Source organism: Tachyglossus aculeatus, unplaced genomic scaffold (assembly GCF_015852505.1).
Source record: "Tachyglossus aculeatus isolate mTacAcu1 unplaced genomic scaffold, mTacAcu1.pri scaffold_143_arrow_ctg1, whole genome shotgun sequence".
In the NCBI taxonomy this organism is placed as follows: domain Eukaryota; kingdom Metazoa; phylum Chordata; class Mammalia; order Monotremata; family Tachyglossidae; genus Tachyglossus; species Tachyglossus aculeatus.
Window position 1 is genome coordinate 58,886 of NW_024044867.1, and position 11,535 is coordinate 70,420.

The 11,535-nt window shown below is 54.8% G+C and overlaps 1 pseudogene; it reads right to left on the reverse strand.

Moving 5' to 3' along the window:
• Positions 1 to 251: 251 nt before the first annotated feature.
• LOC119923080 lies at positions 252 to 3,189 on the reverse strand (annotated as a pseudogene).
• Positions 3,190 to 11,535: the final 8,346 nt, after the last annotated feature.

Sequence of the window (11,535 nt, forward strand, 5' to 3'; positions counted from 1 at the left end):
GCTACCCCAAGTGCGGGTGGCAACCCTGGAGCTTCTGGCAGCTGTGGCCAGCAGCTGAGTGACAGAGGAGGAAGCCTGCCTCTAGCAGGAGCTGATCCGCTGCCTCCTCCCTGTCCTTTAACACTTCTTCAAGTGTCGACAAGCACTCGACAGTGGGCAGTGAGTCTCCCCGACCCTGCACAGTCCCCTTCATCTTGGTCCCTGGTCCTGACCTCTTCTCCCCTCTCAAACTCAGCCTCGGATTCTCTGTTTCATAAGATCCAGATACATATTCTTCTGGCTGGCCCAGAGCATCGACTGGAGGTACACCCAAGTAGTTGGATGGACACTAAGCGGAGCAGAGAGGGAGAGCACGGCCTATGGTAGCATCTGGGAGGCCTTGGTGAGTACGACTCACTTGGTGAGTAGACAAAACTATTTCTCCTCCCTTATTGACACCCATGCCCATCACCCCCGCCAGCTCTTCCGTACATTCAACTCCCTTCTCAGGCCTCCGGTTCCTCCCCCTCCTCCTTCCCTCACCCCCAACGATCTGGCCTCCTACTTCATTAACAAAATTCAATCCATCAGGTCCGACCTCCCCAAAGTCTCTTCCCCCCTTTCTCCAACCCCCCCGGCTCTCAACACTCTCTGCTACTCTCCCATCCGTCCCAGCAATATCCTCAGAGGAACTCTCTCCTCCCTCCTCTCAAGTGCTACTCCGGCCACCTGTGCTTCTGACCCCATTCCCTCTCATCTTATGAAATCTCTCGCTCCATCCCTTCTCCCCTCCTTAACTTCCATCTTCAACCGCTCACTCTCCACTGGTTCCTTCCCCTCTGCCTTCAAACATGCCCATGTCTCTCCCATCCTAAAAAAAACCCTCTCTTGACCCCACCTCACCTTCTAGTTATCGTTCCTACATCCTCCTACCATTCCTTTCCAAACTCCTTGAACGAGTTGTCTACACGCGCTGCCTCGAATTCCTCAACAACAACTCTCTCCTCGACCCCCTCCAGTCTGGCTTCCGTCCCCTTCATTCCACGGAAACTGCTCTCTCAAAGGTCACCAATGACCTCCTGCTTGCCAGATCCAACGGCTCATACTCTGTCCTAATCCTCCTCGACCTCTCAGCTGCCTTTGACACTGTGGACCACCCCCTTCTCCTCAACACGCTATCTGACCTTGGCTTCACAGACTCCGTCCTCTCCTGGTTCTCCTCTTATCTCTCCGGTCGTTCTTTCTCAGTCTCTTTTGCAGGCTCCTCCTCCCCCTCCCATCCTCTTACTGTGGGGGTTCCCCAAGGTTCAGTGCTTGGTCCCCTTCTGTTCTCAATCTACACTGACTCCCTTGGTGACCTCATTCGCTCCGACGGCTTCAGCTATCATCTCTACGCTGATGACACCCAGATCTACATCTCTGCCCCTGCTCTCTTCCCCTCCCTCCAGGCTCGCATCTCCTCCTGCCTTCAGGACATCTCCATCTGGATGTCCGTCCGCCACTTAAAGCTCAACATGTCGAAGACTGAGCTCCTTGTCTTCCCTCCCAAACCTTGTCCTCTCCCTGACTTTCCCATCTCTGTTGACGGCACTACCATCCTTCCTGTCTCACAAGCCCGCAACCTTGGTGTCATCCTCGACTCCGCTCTCTCATTCACCCCTCACATCCAAGCCATCACCAAAACCTGACGGTTTCAGCTCCACAACATTGCCAAGATCCACCCTTTCCTCTCCATCCAAACTGCTACCCTGCTAATTCAAGCTCTCATCCTATCCCGTCTGGACTACTGCACCAGCCTTCTCTCTGATCTCCTATCCTCGTGTCTCTCTCCACTTCAATCCATACTTCATGCTGCTGCCCGGATTGTCTTTGTCCAGAAACGCTCCGAGCATATTACTCCCCTCCTCAAAAATCTCCAGTGGCTACCAATCAATCTGCGCACCAGGCAGAAACTCCTCACCCTGGGCTTCAAGGCTGTCCATCACCTCGCCCTCTCCTACCTCACCTCCCTTCTCTCCTTCTACTGCCCAGCCCGCACCCTCCGCTCCTCCACCGCTAATCTCCTCACTGTACCTCGTTCTCGCCTGTCCCGCCGTCGACCCCCGGCCCACGTCATCCCCCGGGCCTAGAATGCCCTCCCTCTGCCCCTCCGCCAAGCTAGCTCTCTTCCTCCCTTCAAGGCCCTGCTGAGAGCTCACCTCCTCCAGGAGGCCTTCCCAGACTGAGCCCCTTCCTTCCTCTCCCTCTCACCCCCCTCTGCATCCCCCATCTTACCTCCTTCCCTTCCCCACAGCACCTGTATATATGTATATGTGGTTGTACATATTTATTACTCTATTCATTTATTTATTTATTTATTTTACTTGTACATTTCTATCCTATTTATTTTATTTTGTTGGTATGTTTGGTTCTGTTCTCTGTCTCCCCCTTTTAGACTGTGAGCCCACTGTTGGGTAGGGACTGTCTCTATGTGTTGCCAATTTGTACTTCCCAAGCGCTTAGTACAGTGCTATGCACATAGTAAGCGCTCAATAAATACGATTGATTGATTGATTGATTGATTGATTGATATGACTGGGATGGGTGGGGGGCTGGAGGGGCGTCCTTGAGTCTAAGGGGGAATTGTGGGCCCGGATGTCTCCTGGGGGGCACATCGATAGGATATCGGGGGTAATTAGCCTGTGCAGAGCACTGTGCCCAGCGCTCGGGAGAGTTCAGTTGAACAGCTAGTGGACACGGTCCCGATCTGCAATGACCTTCCAGGCCAGAGGGGTTGATTTGGGAAAGGAACCTGGAGGAGTTTAAGAGCCCAGTGCCCTGGGGTGGAACTAGGTTTTGGGGACTTGGGGGTGGGCATTTACAAGCCTGTTGGGGATGGGCAGGGGTCTCTCACTCTCCTTCTCTTCCTGCTCAGATGGAGAGCTTTGAGGACAACCATCCCATTTTCTTGTCCCAAGCTCTGGCTTATACCAACTGCCCACAACCAGATGTGAAATTTACGGCTGTGCTCGTCTTCGGTGAGTGGACCGTGGAAGGCACTGGGGATAGAAAAGAAAACAAGCAAAAAATCAACAAAAAAGCGTCATGTTCTGGCCCAGCCCCTTTTCTTTGCTGGATCCCAGAGGAGGCCCCGCTTGGTTCCTCCTCCATGCCTCTGGGGACTGGATATGGAAGCCGAGCGGCGATAGTCCTTCTGGGAAACGGGTGAATGGATAGGCAAACAAATTAGAAAATAAAAATACAAACCGGCGGGACCATCAACCACCGCCCGGAACAGGAACCTGCCCCGTTCCCATCTCCTGCCCTTCCTACACACTCTAACGGGCGTTTCTTCTCAGGACAGACCTCAAATACAGGCTGCTCCCGTGGAGCTGCTGGGAACCGTGGCTGGTGGCTGGTCGATGGAGAAGGAAGCCTGCCAACTGCAACATTGATGTTACACTGCCTCCTCTCTGTCCTATTCCACGTAATGGACCAGCACCCTACAGGGAGCAAAATGCGTCTTCCCCACCTTCTGCAGCCCCTGCCTATTTTGGGTGACTGGTCCTCCCCTTCCTCTCTCTCTGACACCTCCCCTCCCCCTGCAACCCCCATTCTTGTTCTCCATTTCCAGAAGGCCTTCTGGAAGGCCTACATATCTTCTTCAGTATACACCATCAACATCAGTCTGGATAATCTGGGGCTCTTCGATGAAGACTTGGAATTCCTTTCCCAGGGTGAGTCCCAATCGTAGTCTGTCTGTCTTTCTTTCTTTCTGTCTGTCTTTCTTTCTTTCTGTGTCTCTATCTCTCTCTCTCTAGCTTTGCTTTGTGCTTCCTCGTCCGTCTTCCTTTGCTTCCTTCCTATCCTTCTGAACTTCCGCGGCCACCGACTCGGCTGTGCCATAACCCAGAGGGGGCCGCTGCCCCTGAGTTCGTGGCATCGGCTGCCCTTCCCAATAATGTCACCCCCGCAACGAGCCACAGGGCTTCCCCCGTACCCGAGAGCAGCTTTCCTTCTGCCGGCGCTGCCTTGGCTCCCTACACTCCCCCGGCAGGCGTCTCTCCCCCGGTTGTCCCTGCCCTGGGGTCCCAAGCCCCCGCCCTGGTGTCAGAATCTCCCCACCCATCTCTTGCCCCTCTCACACACTCTACCGGGGATCTGTCCTCAGGAGAGAGCCCAAGTGGGGGCGGCTGCTTCCACGAATCCCATAGAGCTTGGGGAATCTGCAGCGCTTCCCCAGCCCGTCACCTCAGCGGCGACCCACGGCTCTCCCACACCCTCCCCCAGGCACTGCGTCTCCCCATCTGCCAGCGCTGCCCTTGCCCCGGAGATCTCAGTACCCCTGTTGTCTCTGCCCTAGGGTTCCCAGCCCTCGCCAGGGTGCCAGCAGCCCCCACCCATCTCCTGCCCCTCCTACACACTGCACCGGGGATTTCTCCTCAGGAGAGACCCCAGGTGCGGGTGGCAGCCCTGGAGCTGCTGGCAGCAGTAGCCAGCGGCTGTGTGATGGTGTCACCCGTCGTCCGGGGACGGGTTCGTTCAGTGATCGGCGAGGCGAGAGAGAGAGAGGCCGGGGACGGAAATCCTAAGTTTTATATAAAATTTATTCCGCGAGGTGAATTGAATTTATGTAATTGTTTAGGCGCAATGGATTGAGCTTCCCTTTCGGGAGGAATATAATCAATTAGCAATATTAGAGCTTCCCTACACGGGAGGAATATAATCAATTAGCAATATTAGAGCTTCCCTACACGGGAGGAACACAATCAACCGTTAATCGCACGTGGGAGAGTTGGTTAACTCTCACCCATGTGCACTTCCCACTCGGGAAGAATCCACTTACTTTCCTACATGGGAAGAATTCATTCCATTACCCGCGCACGTGGTGGGGCGCTAGCTCTCACAATGTGCTCTCCCTACATGGGAGGAATCCACTCATAATTCCCATCAGCAGCGGAGTACCTGGGTCCCACCCACGAGACACTCACCCATCCCGCGGCCCTTGCCTCAGTGTGTTGGTTCTGGTTGTAGAGCGGCCGTCTGGCGTTCTGGGCATAGGGAGAGAGACACGTGGGCCGCTGATGCTACTGTTGCTGCGGCTGCTCCTGCTGCTGGTGCCCGTCTCGATGTTCTGCACAGAAGGTCAGAGGCCACAGGTATTTATATCACCTGTGGCGTGGGCCCTTCCAGTTTCCGTCCTCTGCTTGCTCCATCTCTGCCCCTTCCTGCCTCCATACCTTATTTGGTCAGCACGGAGGTGAGGGACACCTATCCTTCCGCCCCGCTCCCCTCTGGCCAGAGGAATTGCGTCAGAGGTGGCATTTGACCTCAAGATGGCCGGTGCCTAGGGTCACCTTGGCACAGATGGAGAGGAAAGCCAGCCTCTGTCAGAACCTGATCTGCTGCCTCCTTCCCGTCCTCTTCCACCTGAAGGACGAGCACTCAACAGTGGTCAGAGTGAGTCTCCCCCACCCTCCACAGTGCCCATCCTCTCTGGGCCCATGGTCCTGGGATCTGCCGCCCTCTGACACCCACCCCTCGGGCTCTCCGTTTCCAGAAAGCCAGATATACATTCTTCTATTTGGCCCAGAAAATCGGCTGGAGACACTCCAAAGTATTCGGGTGGATGTTGAGCTGGGAAGAGAGGGAGAGAACAGCCTATGGTACCATCTGTGAGGCCTTGGTGAGTACGTCAGAGATGGGTGGGGTGTGGGAGGGGGCGTCCTTGAGTCTGGGATAAGAATTGTGGGTGCAGATTCCTCCTGGGGGCCACATGAGTGGGATATCTTGGGTAATTACTGTTTGCAGAGCACTGTACCGAATGCCTCAGAGAGTACAGTTGAGCAGTTGGTGGACACGTTCCCGGCCTGCAATGACCTTACAGTCTAGAGGGGGTGATTTGCGAAAGGTACCAGGAGGAGGTAAAGAGCCCCGTGCCCTTTGGTGGAACAGGAGTTGGAGAGTTGGGGTGCATCCGCACGGAGTTTGGGGGTGGGCTGGCATCTCTCACTCTCCTTCTCTTCCTTCCCAGATGGAGAGCTTTGAGTATAGCCATCCCATTTTCTCGTCCCAGGCTCTAGCATATACCAACTGCCCCCAGCCAGATGTGAAATTTGTGGCCATTGTCTTCCTTGGTGAGTGGAGAGAAGGGGGTGCTCGGGAATGAAAAAAGAAGCAAGAAAAAAAACTGCAAAATAGGCTCATGATCAGGCCCGGCCCCTTTTCATAGACGGATCCCAAAGGAGTAATCTCTTGGCTCCTCCTCCCTGCCTCCGTTGTATGGACATGGAAACCGAGTGTCTGTAGTCCTTCTGGGAAGCGATTGGATGGATGGATGGGCAAACAAACGACAAAATAATGGCTCTTTTCCTTTCCCCTCAGTACACACCATGACCGTCATTCTAGAAAGCTCGCTGCTCTCCGTTGAGGACTTGGGAATCCTTTTCCAGAGAGAGTCTCAAACATAGACACCCTCTCTCTCTCTCTCTCTCTCCCTCTCTCTCTCTCTCTCTCTCTCTCTCTCTCTCTCTCTCTCTCTCTCTCTCTCTCTGCCCTACATCTCACGTGCTCTTTACCACTACCTTTTCAGAAATTCAAACTCTAGAAAACGACTGCTCGACCAAGATTTGCAGATTCATGAGATCCTACAAGAGGAGACTGGCAGAGAACGATGGCCAGTTCTTCTTCTGAGGGCTCCCATCCCGTGGGAGAAGAAGAAGCCTAAGAGGGCGAGGTGGCAACAGGACTGTCCTGGGGCTCCAGGTCTGAGGCAATGGGGGCTGCCTTGGGACGTGCCATAGGTTCAGGTCTCCGAAGAATTGAGAGGATTCCGGCCCCAGACAGCCATGTGAGAGAAGCAGATTCAGGGGGCCCGGCCCTCTCCGTGAACCCCCATTTTTGCGCTGGCCGCCAGCGAGAGGAAGGAGGCCAGGCGGGGGGTGGACTCTGACCCCAGGATTTGGGGATGGGGGGAACTGGACTGCGCCAGTGTCAAAACCCTACCTCATTTCCAGGTTGGGCCGCCTTTCCTTCAGCCAGCGGGGTCGGTAGGGAGTGGGGGCGCTGACAGTGGAGCGCCATTCGAGTCTGGGGGTGGGCCGGGGAGAGGGAGACCCGCCTACCAGGGTAGAGCTTGGATAGTTTTAAGTGCTGGGCTTGGGCACACTTCTGGTGAGGCATGGGTGCCCCAGGAGAGGTTTGGTATGGCATTCATCCATTCAATCGTATTTACTGAGCGCTTACCGTGTGCAGAGCACTGTGATAAGTGCTTGGGAATGGCACTTGGATTGGGGCCAGAACTGGGTTCCAGCCTGTCCATTTGATGCCATCGGAGGAGGAGGAGGGCCAGGATCAGGTGGACAAGGACGGCTAATAACTGGTGGAGGAGGAGGGCCAGGACCAGGCAGAGAAGGCTGAGGCAGAGCCAGAGGAGGAAGACCAGAGCAGGCGGAAGGGGTGGGCCAGGACCGTGGGAGGAGGGGGGCAAGGACCAGACAGAGGAGGACTAGGGCCAGGACAAGGGGGAGGAGGAGGGCCAGGGGTAGGCAGATGACGAGGGTCAGGACCAGGTGGAGAAGGACGACTAGGTCCAAGGATTGGATGAAGGCCAGGATTGGGTGCAGGACGAAGACCAGGACCAGGTGGAGGATGAGGGCCGGGACCAGGAGGAGGAGGGAGGTGATAGGCACAGCAGGAGGACAAAGACCAGGGCGAGGAGGTGGTCCGGTACCAGGAGGAGTAGGTGGGCCAAGACCAGAGAGAGGTGGAGGATTACGACTAGATGGAGGAGCAGGGCCATACCCAGGTAGAGTAAAAGGGACAGGACCAGATGGAGGAGGGGGGCCAGGGCCCGACAAAGGAGGAGGAAGGCCAGGACAAGGAGGAGAATGAGGGCACAGGATCAGGGAGAGACGAGGGTCCGGACTAGGCAGAAGGGGAGGGTCATGACCCGTTAGAGGAGGAGGAACAGTCAGAGGTGATAGAAAGTACCATGGGACGGAGGTGGACTAAGACCAGGAGGAGGAGGAGGGCCAAACCCAGACAGAGTAGTAGGAAATCGAGTGGCAGTAGTTCATCCAGAAAGCGAGTGGATGGATGAATGGACAAACAAAGGAAAATTAATGGTTTGTTGCCTTCCCCATCAGTATACACCATCACCATCAATCTAGAAGCAGAGCAGGAAAGAGTGGGAGGGTCCCTTCTTTTGACTGGTACCGACGGGAGGCCCCTCTTAGTGTTCCTCCTCCAGAGTAATCCCTCCGGGAAGAGGATAGATGGATGGATAATGAAAATAGAAAATAACGGCATGGTTCCTGTTCCATCGCCATTACCATCGGTCTGGAAAATCTGTGGTTCTCCGAGCAAGACTTGAAATTCCTTTCACAGCATGAATCCCAACCGTAGACTCTCTGTCTACTCTCTCTCTCTCTCTCTCTCTCTCTCTCTCTCTCTCTCTCTCTCTTTCTCTCTCTCTCCCTCCTTCTCCCTCTCTCTCTCCCTCTCTCTCCCTCTCTCTCTGTCTCTCTCAGTCTCTCTCTCTCACACACCCCCCTTCTCGGTTTTATGCATCCTCCTCCATCTTCCTTTCCTCCCTTACTCTCCTCTCTGAATGCTTGCCCGCTGGGCCTCTAGCCGCTGTTTCCCCCTAGACTGTCAGCTCGTTAAGGGCAGGGAAACGAGTCTGCTCATTCTGATGGATTTTGCTCTCCCCAGCTCTTAGTACAGTGTGCTACACATAGTAACACCATCGATTGACTGATTGATTCGACAAATACTATTGATTGATTGATTTCTCTGACTTTCTTTCTCCTCTTTCCCTTCTCTCAGGCTCTTTCTCTGAGCTCCTTACCGTCTCTGCTGCCCTGGGAGGGGAAGTTGGAGGGTGAGGCAGGGGGAAGGCAGGACTCCTCCCAGGTACCCGGGGTGTGGTAGAAGAGGAGGGCTGCTGACAGGGTAGGGCTGCATCAGGTCTCACGTGGTTTTTGCCACCCACTTTTCAGAAACTGAAATTCTAAAGAACGACCCCTCGACCACGATCTGCCCATTTCTCAGCTCCCACGTGAGAAGCCTGGAAGAGAATGAGGGCCTGGGCTTGTTGTTAGTGCTCACAGGCTGAGAGAGAATAGGAAGCCGGTGAGGACGAGGGCCGGAGCCAGACCATAGGGAAAAGAAGCCACAAAACGGCACGGACCATCAACCACCCCTTGGGAAAAAGACCTGTCTCAGGAGGCCGACATCTCTACAGCGAGGGGCCAAAGTGGCGCAGACGATCAACTGTTTTAAGTAAGATCCCTTTCATCCTGGACCTTTTCCTTTCCAGTTCTCTACTCCTCCTCGCCCTAACTGAAACATGGCTGTCTCCGGACGACACGGTCTCCTCTGCTGCTCTCTGCAGTGCAGGCCTCTTCTTCTCCCACTCCCCCAGACTCACCGGAAAAGGAGGAGTTGTCGGTTTCCTTCTCGCCCCTCAATGTTGCTTTCGCACTATCCCTCCTCCCCCTTCCCTTTCCTTCCCTTCCTTTGAAGCCCACATTATTCGCCCCTACCACCCCCTCCAGATTCTTGTAGCCGTCATCTACCACCCTCCCGGCCCCACTTCCAACTTCTTTAACGACTTTGACCCCTTCCTCACCTTCGTTCTCTCCTTCTCCATGCCCACTCTGATCCTCGGAGACTTCAATGGCCACATGGATATCCCTAACGACTCCTCTGCCGCCCGCCTTCTATCTCTCCTTGACGCTGCCAACCTCTTCCTCCACCCCACCTCACCCACTCACCAACTTGGTCATACCCTCGACCTCATCATCTCCTACCGCTGCACTGTGTCCACCCTCACCAACTCTGATATCCCTCTCTCTGATCATAATCCTCTCACCTGCCTCCTCACTCACACACCTTTCCCCTGTAAATCCGTATTACTCCCTCACAGAGATCTCTGTTCTCTGGAATCCACCCGTCTTTCGGAGCGCCTCACACCCCACCTCGCCGCCCTCTCCTCTCTACCCAGTCTTAATGATCAGATTACTGCTCTCAACTCTACCCTTTCTACTCAGCTAGACTCACTCGCTCCCCTTTCCCTTCGCCGCTCTCGCACCACTAACCCACAGCCCTGGATCACTGCAACTGTCCGCCTCCTTCACTCTTATGCTCGAGCTGCCAAACGCTGCTGGCGAAAGTCTAAACACCATGCCAACCTCGTTCACTTCAAGTTTATCCTTTCCTGCCTTAACTCAGCCCTCTCTTTTGCCAGACAAAACTATTTCTCCTCCCTTATTGACACCCATGCCCATCACTCCCGCCAGCTCTTCCGTACATTCAACTCCCTTTTCAGGCCCCCGGTTCCTCCCCCTCCTCCTTCCCTCACCCCCAACGATCTGGCCTCCTACTTCATTAACAAAATTAAATCCATCAGGTCCGACCTCCCCAAAGTCTCTTCCTCCCTTTCTCCAACCCCCCGGCTCTCAGCACTCTCTGCTACTCTCCCATACTTCCCAGCAGTATCCTCAGAGGAGCTCTCCTCCCTCCTCTCAAGTGCTACTCCGGCCACCTGTGCTTCTGACCTCATTCCCTCTCATCTCATGAAATCTCTCGCTCCATCCCTTCTCCCCTCCTTAACTTCCATCTTTAACCGCTCACTCTCCACTGGTTCCTTCCCCTCTGCCTTCAAACATGCCCATGTCTCTCCCATCCTAAAAAGAAACCCTCTCTTGACCCCACCTCACCTTCTAGTTATCGCCCCATATCCCTCCTACCATTCCTTTCCAAACTCCTTGAACGAGTTGTCTACACGCGCTGCCTCGAATTCCTCAACAACAACTCTCTCCTCGACCCCCTCCAGTCTGGCTTCCGTCCCCTACATTCCACGGAAACTGCTCTCTCAAAGGTCACCAATGACCTCCTGCTTGCCAAATCCAACGGCTCATACTCTGTCCTAATCCTCCTCGACCTCTCAGCTGCCTTTGACACTGTGGACCACCCCCTTCTCCTCAACACGCTATCTGACCTTGGCTTCACAGACTCCGTCCTCTCCTGGTTCTCCTCTTGTCTCTCCGGTCGTTCTTTCTCAGTCTCTTTTGCAGGCTCCTCCTCCCCATCCCATCCTCTTACTTTGGGGGTTCCCCAAGGTTCAGAGCTTGGTCCCCTTCTGTTCTCAATCTACACGCACTCCCTTGGTGACCTCATTCGCTCCCACGGCTTCAGCTATCATCTCTACGCTGATGACACCCAGATCTACATCTCTGCCCCTGCTCTCTCCCCCTCCTCTCCAGGCTCGCATCTCCTCCTGCCTTCAGGACATCTCCATCTGGATGTCTGCCCGCCACCTAAAGCTCAACATGTCGAAGACTGAACTCCTTGTCTTCCCTCCCAAACCCTGCCCTCTCCCTGACTTTCCCATCTATGTTGACGGCACTACCATCCTTCCCGTCTCAGAAGCCCGCAACCTTGGTGTCATCCTCGACTCCGCTCTCTCATTCACCCCTCACATCCAAGCCGTCACCAAAACCTGCCGGTCTCAGCTCTGCAACATTATCAAGATCCGCCCTTTCCTCTCCATCCATACCGCTACCCTGCTCA